This window comes from Myxine glutinosa, chromosome 1 (genome assembly GCF_964187855.1).
Source record: "Myxine glutinosa chromosome 1, kmMyxGlut1.1, whole genome shotgun sequence".
Taxonomy (NCBI): domain Eukaryota; kingdom Metazoa; phylum Chordata; class Myxini; order Myxiniformes; family Myxinidae; genus Myxine; species Myxine glutinosa.
The window spans coordinates 157,845,163-157,863,495 of NC_136261.1; positions in this window are offsets into that span (position 1 = coordinate 157,845,163).

An 18,333-nucleotide genomic window follows, 5' to 3' on the forward strand; every position below is an offset into this window, starting at 1 on the left:
TGTGTCTAAGTGCCTGTCTTCCTATGCTGTCCCTCTTGTCGTTGTAATCTGACCTTCCGCCCTAATATAACCTCCTCCGGAGGTCTTGAGAACTGAACCCTTGGTGTCGTGTCATTTTAATCCAGCCGTTGTGTCTTTTCCATCATTGATTTAGCATAGCGCGAGTTAGTCAACGTTCGAGTATAATCGGGTAACTTGTGCGGACACGGCGGCCATTCCGCTCGGCCCACCCTAACATCAAAGTCGTGTCTGTAACAATTGGTGTCAGGAGTGTCGGATTCGAACCTGGGACTAAATTTATTAGGCCCAAATTTTGGAACACCAATTGTACCACTAGGGTAACAATTGGTGTCGAGGAGTGAGATTGGACCCGGAGCGCGTTTACGCGCTCGAAATTATAACAGCGAAATTTGATTGTGTTTTACAAAATATAAAAACCCGAATTTTGAAAGTCGCGCTATGGCGGATCAAGACAGCTGGGGTCCGGTAGAGGAGAGTGAGGCAGGGTCGGTCCAGGACCAAATTGAGGGACGCGAGGAGAGCGAAGCAGCGAGGGTAGCAGACGCACAAATTAGCATCGTTGCGCCCGACATGGCGGGTGCGCAAAATGGCGCCTCGCTGGTCACCGCGCCCGCGACCGTGGCAGCGCCCCTGGTGGATTCGAACCTTTTCCTCCTGCAAATGAGGGCCCTTATGGAACAAATGGGGAACCGGATGGATGCTCAGAGTGAGCGATTGGAGGGCCAAATGGGGGTAATGGGAAACCAATTGGGGGTAATGGGAAACCAAATGGGGGTAATGAGGGACGAAGCGAGGGGTACCGGTGAGAAGTTAGACAATAATTTTGAGGGGTTAGACAACGGGATAAAAGAGGTGAGAAATGGGTTAATGGGGGTAGAAAACAGAATGGCCGCTCAAGAGAATCAAATGGAAGGGATGCAAAAGGGGTTAGAGGGGGTAGAAAATAGAATGGCTGCCCAGGAGAATCAGATAGAGGGAGTGAAAAATGGGTTAGAGGGGTTAGAAAACAGGATGGAAGGCAAATTGAGGGACATGAGGGACCAAGCGGAAAGGGAAGTTAACCAAATGGGGCAGCAGATAGAGGGGGTCAGAATGGGGGTAGAAACCAAACTGGATGCTCACAGGGAGGAAATGGAGCAGATGAGGGTGGCATCTGGGCAGGAGATGCAAGTGATGGCAGAGGAGATCAGAAGAGGAGTGAGTGAGGAGGTCGGAGGAGTGCGCGAGGAGGTGAGGCACTGTAAGGAGCGCATGGAGAAGGAGGTGAGAAAGGGGACTGTAAAACTGCAAGGGGGTATAGAGGAGTTGACGCTGGGAGTAGAGCAACTGACAGTGGGACAAAAGGAGTTGGGGGACCAGGTAAAGAAGAACACAGCGGTAATAGAGGGTTTAAAATCGACACAGAAGGAGATGAAAAAGGACGTAGGGGTAATTAAAAAAGAGTGTCAGACGGTACATGAGGACCTGACGAGGAAAATGGACAAGGTGGTAGAGGTGATGGAGGTTAAAGAACGGGAGGTGCGGGAGCACATAGAAAAAAATAAAGTGGAGTTAGAGGAAGAACTTAAAGGGGCGCACGAAGAGATGAAGGAGGTGAAGCAGAAATTAGAAGAAGTGGAAGAAGGGATGAGCGAAATTAAGAAGCGACGGAGAGAGGATAAGAAAGAGATAAAGGAGGAAGTAAAAGAATTGGTCCAAAGTCTGTGTTTGGATCGTGATGATGTGCTCATTAACCGGATGAGGGATTCGCAGGTGATGGAGGAGAAGCGAAGAGAAAGAGGACGGCGGTGTAAGTGGTGACCAATATGGTCGTGCGTATGATGCGCCAGGTGATTTAATAAGCTTGGGGGTCGAGATAGACCCGGATGTTCGTGAGAGGCCACGAGTGAGGTGTATGGCTGGTCCGGAGGGTATGGAACGAGAGGTGCGAGGTGTGGGTGAGCAAGGTTGTGGTGGTATGGAATGGGTAGCGGGTTGCGGAGGTGTGACCCATGCATCGACACCAACAGGGGTAGTTGTTGGAGGGACCGGGGAGGCACGAGAGCCCCTTGGGGGTAATGTACTGTGGGGGCCCGGCCGGTTCGGCCCCGCGCTGACCCCGCAAGGGGCGACGCACGGGGTCCGGCCGGCGGGCAACGACTCGCATACGAGGTGGTCCCACAAGGTCCCACTCGCGCCGTATGACGGCAAGAGTGATCTACGCGCGTACCTGGCGCAGTTCGACTGTGTGTGTAAGGGCAACGGTTGGGGTGAGGACGAAGGTGGAGTACACCTGGTGGCCGCATTGCGCGGCGCGGCGGCGGAGGTGCTGACGGCATTACCAGCGGGTGCTCTCACCCTGCCAGCCCTCCGCGACGCCCTAATTAATCGATTTGGCATAGAACAGCAGAGCGAGCTTGTTAAAGCTCAGCTCGCGCTGCGAAAGCGCAAGCCCCAGGAAGCCATCGGGGAACTTGCCCACGACATTCGCCGCGCAGTGGGGATCGCACATGCTAGCATGGCAGCGGATTCCCGGGAAAGCCTGGCGCTGGACCATTTTATCCAGGCCCTCCCGGATATTGAGCTCCGGCAACAGCTCGCCATGTGGCGCCCGCAGACTCTGAGCCAGGCGGCTGACGCTGCGGCCCGTTGGGAAGCAGCGAGGCCCCTGGCCCGGGGGGGCGAGCGTCTCGCAATGGCGGTCCGCCAGGTGGGACCCCCGATGGAGGGCGGACCCCTTAGGGGGCCCGCCCCCGACGTGGGTCCTGACCTGGCGGGCATGGTCCGGAGGCTGGTGGACCAGCGCCTGGCGGGACCTGGACCATGGCAGGCGGCCCCGGAGGTGGCCCGCGGTGGACCACGAGCGGGTAATCCAATTCGGACCTACAGGGGGGGAAATTTGGAATTCCGGAGGCAAGCACCTTATCAGGTGAGGTGCTATACCTGCAACCGTCTGGGTCACCTGGCGCGGCACTGTCGAGCCGCGCGCCGGGATGATCCCCGGCGGTTGAGGTCCTCAACTCCGCCCAGGGGGGAGCGGGTTAGCCGACCCCAGACACCCCCCCGCCAGACCCCGGGAAACTAGAAGGTGTCGGGCACGTAGGGCGGTGTTCGGCAGCAGAGGATGGAGGAGAGCCCTCATTGACACGACAGGTCATTTATTGTGGCCAAATTGGAACCGGTAGCCTGACAATTAGATGCAAAATTGCCGGCGTGGGGGTAGACGCCGTAGTGGACACAGGAGCTAGCGCCACGATCATCAGCCCTGTGGTCCTTGATTCGAGCGCAGGTGGCTGGGATAAGATCCAGCGCCTGCAAAATTATAGTTTGCAGCTTGCTACCGGGGTAACGGCCCCGATCATAGGGCGTGGTTCTGTGACCCTCAAGTTAGGGTCGGTAAGGAGGGAGATAGATGTTTGGGTGGCGGAGGTGTGCGACCCATGTTTAATAGGGTTGGACCTGTTGACTGCCAGCGGTTGTAAAATCGACTTGTGCCGGGGGATCCTGCAGGTGGGAGTAGAAGAGCTGCCGTTAGGGGGAGTGAGCACGGCCGAGAGAGCGGAGCTGGAGGCTTCCGAGGCCGTGACCATCCCCCCAAGGGCCGAGGCGATAGTGCCGGCCCGGTGGGCAGCTCGCCCAACATGGCAGGAGTCCTGCGGCCTGGTCGAACCGGTGGCAGCGCAGTCCATACCGGGTTTAATCGTGGGCCGCACCCTTGTAAAAACGGACGGACCGGTAGTGGCCGTCCGAGTAATAAATATGAGTACAGAACCACGCACTATAGTAAGGGGCACGAGGGTAGCTGGCTGCACCCCAGTTGAGGAAGTCGCGACAGTGAGGGGCGAGAACATCCAGCCGAGCTGACCCCGGGGGGAGCCTTCAATAACAAGTAGGAATTGGCCCGATCCCATTTGCGAGATGGTAAATCGTAGTAGCGTAGAGTTGGGAGGTACCCAGAGGGAGGCCTTACACAAACTGGTTGGGTCCCATTTGGACCTCTTCTCCCTGTCCACCGAGGATATTGGACGTACGGGCCTGGTGAAACATCAGATCCACACCGGTGAGGCCCGGCCTATTCGTCAGGCCGCCCGACGGCTCCCTTGGAGCAAGAGGGCGGAAGCTGACGAGCAGGTTGAAAAAATGCTCGACGCAGGTGTGATCGAGCCCTCGGGAAGTCCTTGGATGTCACCTGTTGTGCTGGTCAAAAAGAAGGATGGGACCACGCGGTTCTGCGTGGACTATCGCCAGCTAAACAACGTGACACTCAAGGACTCATATCCCCTGCCAAGGATTGATGACACCCTCGATGCCGTTGCGGGCTCAAATTGGTTCACAACTTTGGACCTCAAGAGTGGGTATTGGCAGGTGGAGATGGATAGGGCAGGGAAGGAGAAAACGGCATTTTCCACAGGTAAGGGACTGTATCAGTTTACTGTGATGCCGTTTGGTTTGTGTAACGCCCCCGCCACCTTTGAAAGATTGATGGAGCATGTACTAGGCGGCATGCCATGGCAATCATGCCTGGTGTACCTGGATGACGTCCTGGTACATGCCCAAACGTTCCCCCAGGCAGTAGCTAATTTGGACCAGGTGTTCGGGTGCCTCAGACAGGCAGGGTTGAAGCTGAACCCGAGTAAGTGCACTTTGTTTGCAAGAGAGGTGGCCTATCTAGGTCACGTGATCGGCCGCGAGGGGGTAAAAACAGACCCAGACAAAATTAAAGCGGTAGAGGAGTGGCCCGCACCACGTACCATCAAGGAGGTGCGGGGATTTTTGGGACTCTGCTCCTACTACCGGCGCTTTGTGGCGAAATTTGCGGAGTTGGCCCGTCCCCTCCACCGGCTTACGGAGAAGGGGACGCGATTTAATTGGACACGGGAGTGCCACGAGGCCTTCCAAAAATTGAAGGGGTGTCTAACATCCGCACCCCTTCTAGCTTACCCCACTAGTGACGGGGCATTTACCCTGGACACGGATGCGAGCCAGGAAGGATTGGGCGCAGTTTTGTCTCAGACACAGGAGGGCGTGGAGAGAGTGATTGGTTACTATAGTCGGGCCTTAAGTAGGCCCGAGCGAAATTATTGCGTCACTCGCAAAGAGTTATTGGCCATGCTGGCTGCCATGAACCATTTCCACCCGTACCTGTACGGGCGGAAATTTTTGGTTAGAACTGACCATTCCTCCTTGCAATGGCTCCTTCGGTTCAAGGAACCGGAGGGCCAAATTGCAAGGTGGTTGGAAAAGTTGCAGCAGTACGATTTTGATGTGGCCCATAGGGCCGGGAAGGCCCATGGTAATGCGGACGCACTCTCTCGGCGTCCTTGTCTGGGGGAAAACTGTAAATTTTGTGCGAGACACGAGGAGAGGGAGCAATTGGGCGATTCCGCCCCGATTCTCGTCGTCCGGGCAACCCGGGTGAGAGGGCCAATTTTGCCACTAACCGCAGATGAGGAATTCGGAACTTTGGCATGGAGCACGGCCCAGCAGGAGGATCCTGTCCTGGGGCCAGTGTTCAATTGGGTCAAATTGGGGCAAAGACCAAAGGGGGAAGAGGTCACTCCCCTCGGGGCACAAACAAAGGCATATTGGGCTCAGTGGAAAACTCTGGAATTGAAGGATAACATCTTGTATCGCAAGTGGGTGGAGGTTCCCTCTGATAGAACTTCCTGGCTGGTGGTAGTCCCAAACAAATTTAAGACCGATATATTGCAACAGGTGCATGGTACCCGCCCCGGCGGCCATTTGGGCAGGACAAAGACAACATCGAGGGTACGCCGGAGGTTTTATTGGGTGAATATGGGGCGCGACATACAGGACTGGTGTCGGAGATGCGACGCCTGTACTGCCAAAAAGGGACCAGCACGGAGGATGAGGGCCCCCCTTCAATTACACCAGGTGGTGGCCCCCCTAGAGCGGGTGGCCATGGATATCCTAGGCCCACTACCCCGCACCCGCCTAGGTAATAAGTACATCCTCGTTGTGATGGACTACTTCACCAAGTGGCCGGAGGCCTACGCCCTCCCCAACCAAGAAGCAGGGGTGGTAGCGCAGGCCTTCGTGGAAGGATTTGTGTGCCGGCATGGGATTCCACAGGAGTTGCACACCGACCAGGGACGAAATTTTGAGAGCAAATTGCTAAAAGATGTGTGCAGTCTCCTGTCAATTCGGAAAACCAGAACAACGCCTTTAAGACCTCAATCTGACGGGATGGTGGAAAGATTTAACCGAACTCTAATCCAACAACTGGCACTGTTCACCGCCACCCGTCAGGATGACTGGGACGAACATCTCCCTTATTTGCTTATGGCCTACCGAACCAGCCAGCACGGGGCCACCGCATGCAGTCCAGCGTTGCTTATGTATGGGCGGGAGTTACGGGCTCCCGCCGACTTGCTATGCGGTCCCGTGCCAGACACAGTGGTTAACCCGCCGAGGGAGGGGTACGCACGTCACCTAGAGGAAGGCATGGAGCTAGTCCATGCCTTCGCCCGCCGCCAACTCCATCTGGCGGGGGAAAAGATGAAGCGCAGGTACGACGACCGGAGCCAGGGGAGTCAATACGCTCCGGGGATGAAGATTTGGTTCTTTAATCCCCGGAGGCGGAAGGGAAGGTGCCCAAAGCTCACCTCCCCCTGGCAAGGCCCAGGAGTCGTCCTGTCGCAAATCTGTGACGTGGTCATTAAGATCAAAATGGGGCCACGAGCCCTCCCTCGGATCGTCCACGCCGACCGGATAAGACCTTACACCGGCGAGCAGGCGCCCCCGTGGATTGCCTCGGCTTTAGATGCCGAGGCGGGACCCAGTACCTCTGAATAAGGGGGGCTTATTAGTGCCAGAGGACTGGGGGATTGAGGAGCGATGGGCCCAGTGGGTAAGGGTGGCATCTCTGCCACCCTTCCCATGTGGGGCAAATGCGCAATAGCTTATGGGGTGTATGGCAGTGAAAACTAGCCCGGGTGGGTTAGGTTATATTGTAGGGATCTAGCGAAGATGACATTAGGTAACGTTAAGTTTAGTTAGTGACTGATACCGGTAGTGGGGACGCAGGTAGATTAGTGTGGATGATAATGACGAGGGAGCGCAATAGTTTAAAGGGACGACTGGGACGCGCAAGTTTCAGAAGGGAGTAGTTAGCTGAGATGATGCCGTGTGTGTGAGGATTGAACAGGTGTGATTGCACAGGTGTGCAACTGGACAGGTGTGTGGAGCAGTGTGTGAGTAATGAGTGTTGTGGATCAGCGCGAATGCGCTTGGGGAGAGAAGGGTGCAGGTGGCACCAGGTGTGAGAGCACAGGTGTGCAAGTACAGGTGTGTGGAGAGAGTTGGAGTAAGTGGTACGGAGTGGTGTGCATGGTGCGAAGGTGTGGATGGGGGAAGAGTGGACCCCTTTCACGAGTACCCGGGGCGGGTAGTGTAAGTGTTAGGTAGAGGGTACAGGTAAATTGTGGTTGGATATTGGCATTTGTGGTGCGGTTGCAGAATGGTGTTGTGGATGGGTGCATTAGTGTCGTGGAAATGGCTGGGCGTGTAGCCTGTTAGTGTGTGTAGTTGGTTGGGCACTCCACCACTGTGAGGATGTCGGCCAGGTGAGGCCGCAGGTGGGCTCTGGGAGCCGGTAGTTGTGGGTGGGTGCCTGAGGATCCCGGGTGTGGATCGGGCAGCCCAGTGCCAGAGAGGGCACCGAGTGGGGAAGCGCCAGAGGGCCTTCCCCAGGTAGTTAGGTTAGGGTAAGGAGCAGGTAAGCTCGGAGGCAACTGCAGTGGTGGAGGTGTGCAGGTGGGTAGGCCCGCTGGGAGAGGTACACGCCACAGCCCAGAAATTGTGCGAGGGCACCGGGAGATGAATCGGGGGAGTGAGACCCCAAATTGAAAAGCACCACAGTTTGGTCAATGGGCATTGGTTTTTAGAACCCATAGTGTAAGAGGGCCAATGGTTTGGCAGGAGAAAGACCCCGGGTAGTGTAAAGTGTGTTAAAGTCATTTAGGAAATAGTTAGGATTGATGAACCTGTCGCACCATACGCAGCCACTTACCTGTGGTGATGATGATGACTCCACACCTGTGTTTTCTTTGTTTTGGTGCAGGAAATGAGAATTGCTGTTGGATTTGTGAGACGCATCACGACGTGGATGAGACATTGGGGTGATTCCATCTCTCCCTCCCTAGGAGGGACTGATGATGAATTGGTAATGGCAAATTATGATGTTGAGTTGGAGATGGCAAATTTTGATGAAAGTTGAAAATAGCAAATTTGATTGGTTAGGAGGGAGAGAAAACGAATTTGGTTTATGGGAGGAACGGGGAAGACAGTAGGGATGTTTGTTGATTTGTAAAGTAGATGTTTATGGGTAGTGTTGTGTTTTGTGGATACAGTAAGGGGTAAGGGAGGGGCCATGTAGGTTACCTGGTGGGGGGAGGGGGGGGGCATACGATAGGAACGTACCTGTCTCACCTGGTTCCCATGTGCCCCCAGTGTGCATCATCTTGTATTGCGTGCACTTTTGAGCCCTTACCACCTTACTCACTTGTCTGCTTCTTTTGTCTCCCACCTCCGAGGATCTGGCTTTGGGGCAGAGAGAGAGGAGAGAGAGGTGCTGGCTACGCAGTTGTGGGCCTGCACTTTCGCTGCTTGCTGCCTGGATCGATACACCATATGGACCGCAATGTTGGTGGCCACCCACAATGGACCGCAGTTCTTTTGCGGCCAAGCACCACCCGTGGATGGACCTATGGGTCAACGTGGCACCTATTCCATACAGGTGAACCACTTTTAGTTGACACCACTGAAGGCCACAATACAGAAATGGACGCGGTTGGCGCCTTTCTTTATTTTTGAAAGAAGCCAGAAGGCCAAGTGCACCACACGAAGAGCAAGAGACACCTGCAGGGTTAGGGGTTGTTGAATTTATTTTTATTCATTGAACAATGGTGACTGCACCGATTGGTGCTGGGGTGGTGCTTTTGGTGCTTGGATGGGGTGCTCTGCACATTATTAAAGGCCGTAAGGCCACAGAGCACTCGTGGGTTGGTGTATCGATGCTGGCATGCGTGCTCTCTCTCTATGCATAACATCTGCATGTGTTCCTCCAAAAACAGGTCCTGGATCGTAGTGTAAATAGCAGCGTAGTCTTGTAAATAATGCTCCCTACCGGCTGTATGTTTAGTTTGCGAATTCTTTCCGGATTCGGTTATCCTGTGGGTGTGTTTCTGTGAGGAGAAGGGTGCAACGTCGCAGGGGGACATATTTACTCATTTGTGAATATCTGTAAAACTGTCGCACTCAGGGTAGGGTTAATAGTAGAGGGAACTACATCTGAGTGCCACACTAAAATAGGTAAAAATTTATCGGGTCGGGACGCCCCGAGGGTAGAGAAGGGTGCAATGTTGCGGATATGGGACTTGGCCTCAATATCCGCTTGTAAATACTCCCCTATTTCCCCAATACTCCCCAACTATCCCCAATCCCCCATTCCCTAGTCCCATTGCCTGTAAATAACACTCTGTAGAACCGACCTTCCCCTTTTTCCCCCATTAAATGTCGTGCCCAGGTCCACCGCATCTCACGTAGACAACTTTCGGACATCTTGCTAGTTATTCTTAGTCTATGTCAGTTAAGGACTCGTTTCCATTAATTCTGACTCTTCGTTGCACCAGAATGTGATTATATGGCACCAGTAGTGAGTTTAGGACCTTCCCATACCTCCTCCCATCTTCTTCCCCAAACAACAACTACAACAACAACTACAACAACAACTACAACAACAACGGCGCGGCGCGGGGGAGTGTGCGTCCTCACACCGGCTCGGTTAGCCGCCATTGACCATGCGCTCCGACGGGGTTACCACGAAGGGGCTCCTTGTCAGCCCCTCGTCAAGGGCGGAGCCGGTAACCCCCCCGCACGCACCCAATGAGAAGCAACGGGCCGATTCCATCTGGGGCGGAGCTAACGAGCCGAGGGCGTGTCACTCCCCGCCGGATATACGCGGCCACTTACCGGACGTGACGTGAGATGCGCCCCCGACTGAAGAAGACAAGTCGCGACCTCCAAGCGCTGAGCGAGCTCCACGCATCGACCCGGTATTGCAGTACCTCCGAGAACGGTGCACCCCCTCCGAGAACGGTGCACCTTGAGCCATCAACGGCCCGCTTTCCTTGCCATCAATCCCCGTGTGAGTCAGTTTTTGTCCTGTTTATCTGTCGTCTGTCGGGGCTATTATAAGAGTGTGTCTAAGTGCCTGTCTTCCTATGCTGTCCCTCTTGTCGTTGTAATCTGACCTTCCGCCCTAATATAACCTCCTCCGGAGGTCTTGAGAACTGAACCCTTGGTGTCGTATCATTTTAATCCAGCCGTTGTGTCTTTTCCATCATTGATTTAGCATAGCGCGAGTTAGTCAACGTTCGAGTATAATCGGGTAACTTGTGCGGACACGGCGGCCATTCCGCTCGGCCCACCCTAACATCAAAGTCGTGTCTGTAACAATATGTACACATATCATGTCTTCATTTATTGTTCACAGAAAATATGCAGTGTATAAATTTCTACAGAAACATTTCAAACATTACTATATCCATTGCTACTTCACCAAAAAATATTTTTTATGATTCATTCACCATGTGGAATTAGTTGACGCAGTTAGTTGACGCAATTAGTTGCGATCGCAGTTGACTCACACATGAACGCGTCGTCAGGGCCTTTGTTTGCCCTCTAAGATGGCGTCGCGATTGGTTGTTAGGTGCTTCGTGACGTCAATGCATAAGGTCAATTGAATAAACTGCTCGTTAAGACATAACCATATTTGTTTCATCACACTAATGACATGAGTAATCATTAAGCATCTCGGTATTCCTAAAGGAACTTACCCCTGTCTGACCAGGGTACAGAGCAAAATGAGAATGCTGGTCGATCCGTCCAAATCTCACGTCAGCAAACAATTAAATCTCCCGTTTTCCTGACGATGATCAATCCATGCGCCCAATGACGAAATGGCGGCAGCGTTTCGAACATGCCGGATGTGACGTATGGGAGAAGGCGCATGGGAGCAGGCTAAATCTGTTTCAACCAGGATGTGACGCATGCCACGAAGCGTGCATGCTCAAAATTAATCACTTATGTATATATATATATATATATATATATATATATATATATATATATATATATATATATATATATATATATATATATATATATATATATATATATATATATATATATACATATATATATATATATATATATATATATATATATATATATATATATACGTACATATATATATATATATATATATATATATATATATATATATATACGTACATATATATATACATATACATATACATATACATATACATATAATATATATATATGGGAGTTGTTTTTTTTTTTTTTGTATTCAAGATCGAGGATCGTGCAAGAGCTAACATTAATGGCAAAAAAACAAACGGGCACATAAGACGAAATAAAGTGAGCGTGAGGCAAGTTGGGGAGAGAGGGGGAAGCACACAAGTTCAACATTTGACAGCAGGGACATCAGGAGATCTGTGGGAGGGAGAGGGCTTTTTTTTTTCTTTTTTTTTTTTTTTTTGTATACAAGATCGAGGCTCGTGAAAGAGCGAACATTAATCACACAGAAAGACAAACCGACACATAAAACATAACATAGGGAGCGGTAGACAAGATGGGGAGAGAGGGGGAAGGACACAAACACAACATTTGAGACCAGGGACCGAGAGACATGGAGACATCGAGAGATCTGAGAGAGGGTGAGGGCTTTGGGGGGGGGGGGTCGTGGGAAGGGGGCAGTGGGAGAGGTATAAAACATATGGACACTGCCAGGACTTCCAGGAAAGAAGTTGGAATTTCAAACAAGGTGGATCTGGGGTGAATTAGCGGGGGTAGAAAAGATCAAGGTTTTGGATGGGGGAAGATAAGAGATGGTGGTGAACAGCTGTTTTAAAGACCTGGAGGGAGGAGTGGGATTGAAGGGAGTGAGGGAGTTTGTTCCAGAGGCGGGAGAAAAGAGGAATGAAAGAGTGAAGGTGAGCGGAGAGCCGAGATTTCGGCAGTTTAACCATCAGAGGGTTGCTGGCAGATCTTGTGCGACCTGTAGGAATATTTGGGGGACAGAGCACAGAGAGAGCTGGGGGTGCAAGGCCGGAGAGGAGTCGGTAGAAGACAGAAAGACCACCTACCTGCCTGCGGTGAGTGAGTGAAAGGCCCTCAGAGATAGCTTCATCGCGGGAGATTCCAATAATTCTGAAAGCTTTGGTTTCAACAGCGTGAAGCCGAGCTAGGTGTGAGGCAGGAGCACCGGCCCATAGGGGAGAACAGTATTCCATTGAGCTGCGGATGAAAGCCTTGTATGTGGTGAGGAGCTCAGGTGTGCCGAGGAAGGACTTCGCACGACGGAGGATGCCCAGTCGGCGACTGGCTTTGGAGGCCAGCTTGGAAATGTGGTTTTCCCAAGAAAGATCATGGCAGATAGTGAGACCCAAAATCTTGAGCGACAGAACTTCTTGGAGAGGATTGTTGAGAAAGTAGATGGGAGGGTTGTCCAGTCGATCTTTTCGGAGAGACATAGTAAGAGTGTGAGATTTGTCAGGATTGAAAGACATGTTCCACTTGTTTGACCAGTCTGTGATTTTGTCCAGGTCTTCAGAGAGCGAGGAGGCAGCAGACTGCCGATCTGAGGGAAGAGGAATGGAGCGGCAGAGAGTGGAGTCATCAGCAAAGAGATAGAGAGGATTTTCGAGAGAGTCAGAGAGATCATTGATGAAGACCAGAAAAAGCACGGGGCCCAGAACACTGCCTTGGGGAACTCCAGCCTGAACAGGAAGAGGAGATGAGAGAAACCCATTCAGGGCCACACGTTGACGACGACTAGAGAGGAAGTCCGCCAGCCATGCGTGGAGATTTCCATGGATACCAAAGGAGGAGAGTTTGGTGAGCAGAGCGGGGTGCCAGACCGTGTCGAAGGCACGTGATATGTCGAGGGAGACAGCTCTAATTTCCTGTTTGGCATTGAGGACCTCCATCCATTGTTGAGACCGCAGAAGCAGCATGTCCAGAGTAGAGTGACCTGGTCTGAAACCAAATTGATGATCAGAGATCAAGACATTGGAGAAGAGGAAAGATTTCATATCAGAAGCAATGATGGATTCCATGACTTTGCTGATAATTGGGAGAAGGCTGATTGGTCTGTAGTTGCTAGGATCTGTTTTTGCACCTTTTTTGTGCAAAGCGGTGATGTTGGCTGATTTCCAAGCAGATGGCAGTTGACCTTGAGCAAAAGAGAGGGTGAAGAGAACAGAGAGAGGGTGAGATAGAGCAGCAGAGCAGGATTTTAGGACCCGTGGGCTGATGCCGTCGGGTCCAGTTGCAGAATCAGAGTCGAGGGTTGACAGAAACTTTTCCACCTTGTCAGGAGGAAAGGACACGGAGTCCAGAAGCAGCAGGGTACGACTGGGTATGGTGGGTACAGAGAGGGATGGGTTTGGGACACAAGATTTAGAGGCAAACACAGAGTTGAGGCATTCAGCTTTTTCACGTGCGGAGTCAGCTGTGTAGCCGTTTGAGGTAAGGGAGGGGATGGAGGGGGAACAAACACCAGAAACGGATTTGACCAGACGCCACCAGGATTTGGAAGAGGGAGACAGATAAGAGAGTTCGGTCTTGAGAACGGAGAGATATTGTTTCCTGGCTCTCCTGAGGGTGGACACACACTTGTTTCGGGCTTTGTGAAAGGAAATGAGATTTCCTTCCGTTGGATTTGCTTTCCAGGAGACGAAGGCAAGTTGTTTCTGGGCAACAGCCTCACCACAAGATTCCGTGTACCATGGACGGGAGGAAGGGTATGACAACTGAAGACGAGATGGGATAAATCTGTGCATGAGAGAGAGCAATTTACTTTGGAAGAATTCCCAGGATGAGTTGATGTCAGAGGTGGTAGAGATGGGAGACCAGTCCAGATGATTGATGGCTGCTTGAAGACCGTGCCAGTTGGCCTGAGTGAAATGCCAGACTCGTCGACGCTGAGCAGGCTCCCTGAGGATGGTCAGAGAGATGTCCACTTTAACAAGGACATGATCAGATGATCCGATCGGAGCAGAAGAAGAGCAGCAGACATTTTCAGGGAAGTTAGTCATAACCAAGTCCAGAAGAGAAGATGTTCCGTTGACTGAGATCCGGGTTGGGAAATTGACAGATTGTGTCAGTCCCAGTGAGTCACAGAAGTCCTTTGCTGAGGAGCCATGGCTGGTGAGAGAGGTACCCACACCCAGCCAACTGGCATGATGACAGTTGAAATCACCACATATGAGGAAGAGAGAGTTGGGATGAGTAGATAGAAGTTGGTCCATATCATCAGACAGCGAGATGTAGATGGAGTCATCACTGTTTGGTGGACGGTACAACACACATATGAACAAGAGGTGGGAGCGAAGGGGAAGCCGTAGCCAGAGGTATTCCTGGGGGTGAGGTGGAGAGAGTGCAGTGCAGGGCGAGTGAGGAAGAGAGTTTTTGATAAAGATAGCAACCCCGCCTCCAGGACGAGGCTCAGGTCTATCATACCGGAGGAGGAAGTAGCCCGGGAGAGATACTATGGAATCAGAGACATCATAAAGGAGGAAAGTTTCTGTTAAGCAGATCACGTCTGGTTTGACAGAAGCAACCTGTATGGAGAGATCAGTTAAGTTTGAACGAAGGCCCCGGATGTTTGAGGTCCATACCGTTAATGAAGAGGAAGGGGGAGCATCAGATACAGAACAGGGGGGAGGAGGGGTAGGGTAAGATGTGGAAGAGGTGGAAGAGGTAGGGAGAGCTGTTGAAGGTGTGTCAGAGATTTCAGAATAGCTCGGAGAAAGGGAAGGATGGGGCGGACAAAAGGTTTGATGGTGATTGGGTGAGCCACAATGAGGTGTTATTTGAGGAGGGGGAAGAGCGAGGTAGAAGGTTGGGGGAGATGGAGGTGAGAGTTTGAAGGGGGAAGAAGCGGGGAGGACGCTTTGAGGAGGGGGAGTGAGAGGGGGGAAATTGAGAAGCAATGAGGGTGGGGAGATTTGAAGGGGAGGGGTGAGGGGGGAGTTTGGGAGGGAAGGGACAAGGGGAGGGATTTGAAAGGGATGGGATATGGGGGAGATTTGGAGGGGAGGGGTGAGGCAGGAGTCTAGGAGGGGAGGGACGAGGGGGCGTCTTGGCGGGGAGGGGTGAGGGGGTAGTTTAGGAGGGAGGGGGCAAGGGGGGAGATTTGAAAGGGATGGGTGATGGGGAAGATTTGGAGGGGAGGGGTGATGGGGAAGATTTGGAGGGGAGGGGTTATGGGGAAGATTTGGAGGGGAGGGGTGAGATTGGATTTTTGAAAGTGTACGATTTATGGGAAACGAACATTTATTGCAAAATGAGTTTCTTGTGACCTTCGAGTTAAAAATACGTTTAAGGACGCTGGATGGAGGATGGAGTGCAGGAGAGTTTAGGGAATGTAGAAAAAAGGCACTATAGGAGATGGATATTTTTTTTGGGATGAATTGATTTGGTGAGCAAGTCGAAAGCAGCCTTTTAAAGAAGAAGAAGAAAAAGGTGTTATAAAATATGACGGAATACATAACTTCAGGGGAAAGTGTAAACATTGAAGGTTAATGAGTGAAAACTATCTGGGGAAATGGGGGAGAAACACGTGGTCGAAGAACGAACGAACGAATAAGAATGAATAAACGAATGAGAACAGAGAAGGAAATATATTTTTTTTTTTTTTTTTTTTTTTTTTTTTGAGTTGAGATTTACACAAGGAAGTAGGCTATGGGTGAAAAGCCTGGGAATACAGAGAACGAAAGTTATTGGATCACAAACGACGGACCACTGAGAGAAAAACAAAGCCTCAAGGTTGTACAGTGCACACTGTACAAGGCCTTGCTCGCGACACGGCAAACAGACGATCAATTTATGAAAGATAAACACCGAGAAACAACCAAAGTTGCACACAATAACTTCACACACCGAAAGATAAATACAGTTTCGACAAAATACAGTTGTGAACAGACTTAACTTCGAAAAACGTGGAGACCGTGTGGAGCTTCGAAAATCCCTGCCGCCATCTCCAAGATCTCAAACTTGGGGGGAGGCTTGGGGGGAGGAGGCGTGGGAAGGGGGTGGGGGTGGGAGAGGTTAAAAAAAAAAACACATGGACACAGCTTCCCTTCTTCCAGGGAAGAAGTCAGTATTTCAGAAAAGTGGATCTGGGGTGAATTAACAGGGGTAGAAAAGATCAAGGTTTTGGATGGGGGAAGATAAAAGATGGTGGTGAACAGCTGTTTTAAAGACCTGGAGAGAGGAGTGGGATTGAAGAGAGTGAGGGAGTTTGTTCCAGAGGCGGGAGAAAAGAGGAATGAAAGAGTGAAGGTGAGCAGAGAGTCTTGATTTTGGCAGTTTCACCAGAAGAGGGTTGCAGGCAGATCTTGTGCGACCTGTTGGAGTGTTTGGGGGACAGAGCACAGACAGGGCTGGGGGGGGGGGGGGGGGGGAGGCTAGGCCAGAGAGGAGTCGGTAAAAGACAGAAAGACCACCTACCTGCCTGCGGTGAGTAAGTGAAAGGCCCTCGGAGTTAGCTTCATCGCGGGAGATTTCAATGATTCTGAAAGCTTTGGTTTCAACAGCGTGAAAACGAGCTAGGCGTGAGGCAGGAGCACCAGCCCAGAGGGGAGAGCAGTACTCCATTGAGCTGCGGATGAAAGCCTTGTATGTGGTGAGGAGCTCAGGTGTGCCAAGGAAAGACTTCGCATGACGGAGGATGCCCAGTTGGCGACTGGCTTTGGGGGCCAGATTGGAAATGTGGTTTTCCCTGGAAAGATCATGGCAGATAGTGAGACCCAAAAGCTTGAGTGACAGAACATCTTGGAGAGGATTGTTGAGAAAGTATATGAGAGGGTTTTCCAGTCAGTCTTTTCGGAGAGACAGTGAGAGTGTGACATTTGTTAGGATTGAAAGACATGTTCCACTTGTTTGACCTGTCTGTGATTTTGTCCAGGTCTGCAGAGAGTGAGCTCGTAATTTTAAGGCAGAAGTGGGGTGTGTAGGAGACGTGGGGGATGAGGTTGCAGAATGAGTGGGTGGGCAATGGATCGGTGGAGTGGTGGTGTAAGATATAGGAGTGAGGATGAGTTGGTGCTTCGACAGGTAAGAAGTTAAATATATACCATTGTGTCATAAAGTGTCATTCGTCCTGATATTATAACCCTTTTGTTGATGTGGACCACACGAGAATGATGCACACTCGTCACAAAATGAACTGATTGTGAGCATCCAGTCCCTTGTAGTACTGTGCGTCATTGGGTATGTAGGTTGATATCAGGGTTGCTGTAATAGCCGAAGCAAATTCGAACTGTTTGTGCATCACACTTCTGCTCACTCAATGTGTGTGAAAAAGAAAAGGTGTATATTCCACTGGATGCTTACAATTTTTCTGGATTAATCCAGAACGATACATGGCATCTCATTGATTGAGAGACCTGTCTTTTGCAAATAATTTGTTGATCACATAATTGTACTTGTCCCCTAAAATGAAGGCAGAAAATCGGGAAAATCATTTACCTAATAAGCACAAATTGAACGAGGAGCCAGTGAGACAGTTTAACATCCGAGTCAAGTGTCCACAAGACGACACCTGGCATATCAAGGTTGAATTATATTATGAACCAAACGAGCGAATTAGATTGCGCAGATTTTAGAGGCATCTGCTTTGTCTCCAACTAGGTCTCCCAATGGATCAGGCACACTTCATCAAACGTGGGTGAAGTGATGGAAGTGTACTCTGCAGCCAATGTGTCACTGAAATCGCAGCGAACACAACACCGTTGGGCCAACGTTGGCCCAACGGTGTTGTGTTAGCTGGGATTCGACTTCACACAGTTTTTGGTGTATTTTCTATTAACGCCAGAACTATTTTGTGCGATAAGCGTTGATAAGTCGGCCATGATATTGTTCTTTCATACACTGTGGGGATTAAGGCAGAAATTTCTAAATAACAGCCGTCCCTTTATTCCACCTCCCAAGATGTTCATTCTTATGTCCTCGATACCTTTGGAACGAAACAACCCCTGACAATCCTTTCCTCATGCTTTAAAGGGGGTCATATAAGCAATATGTTGTGTGTTGTATTTTGTCTTTGTTTGTGTGCTTGTTTGTTGTGTTTTATGTTGTGGTTGTGTGCTTCCCCTTCTCTCCCCATCTTTTCTTCCGCTCCCTCTTTTTATATATTTTGTTTGTCTGGTTGATTTGTTTGTGAAGTAAATGTTAGCTCTTTCACGAACCTCGATTCAGTATACAAAAAAAAATAAAGGC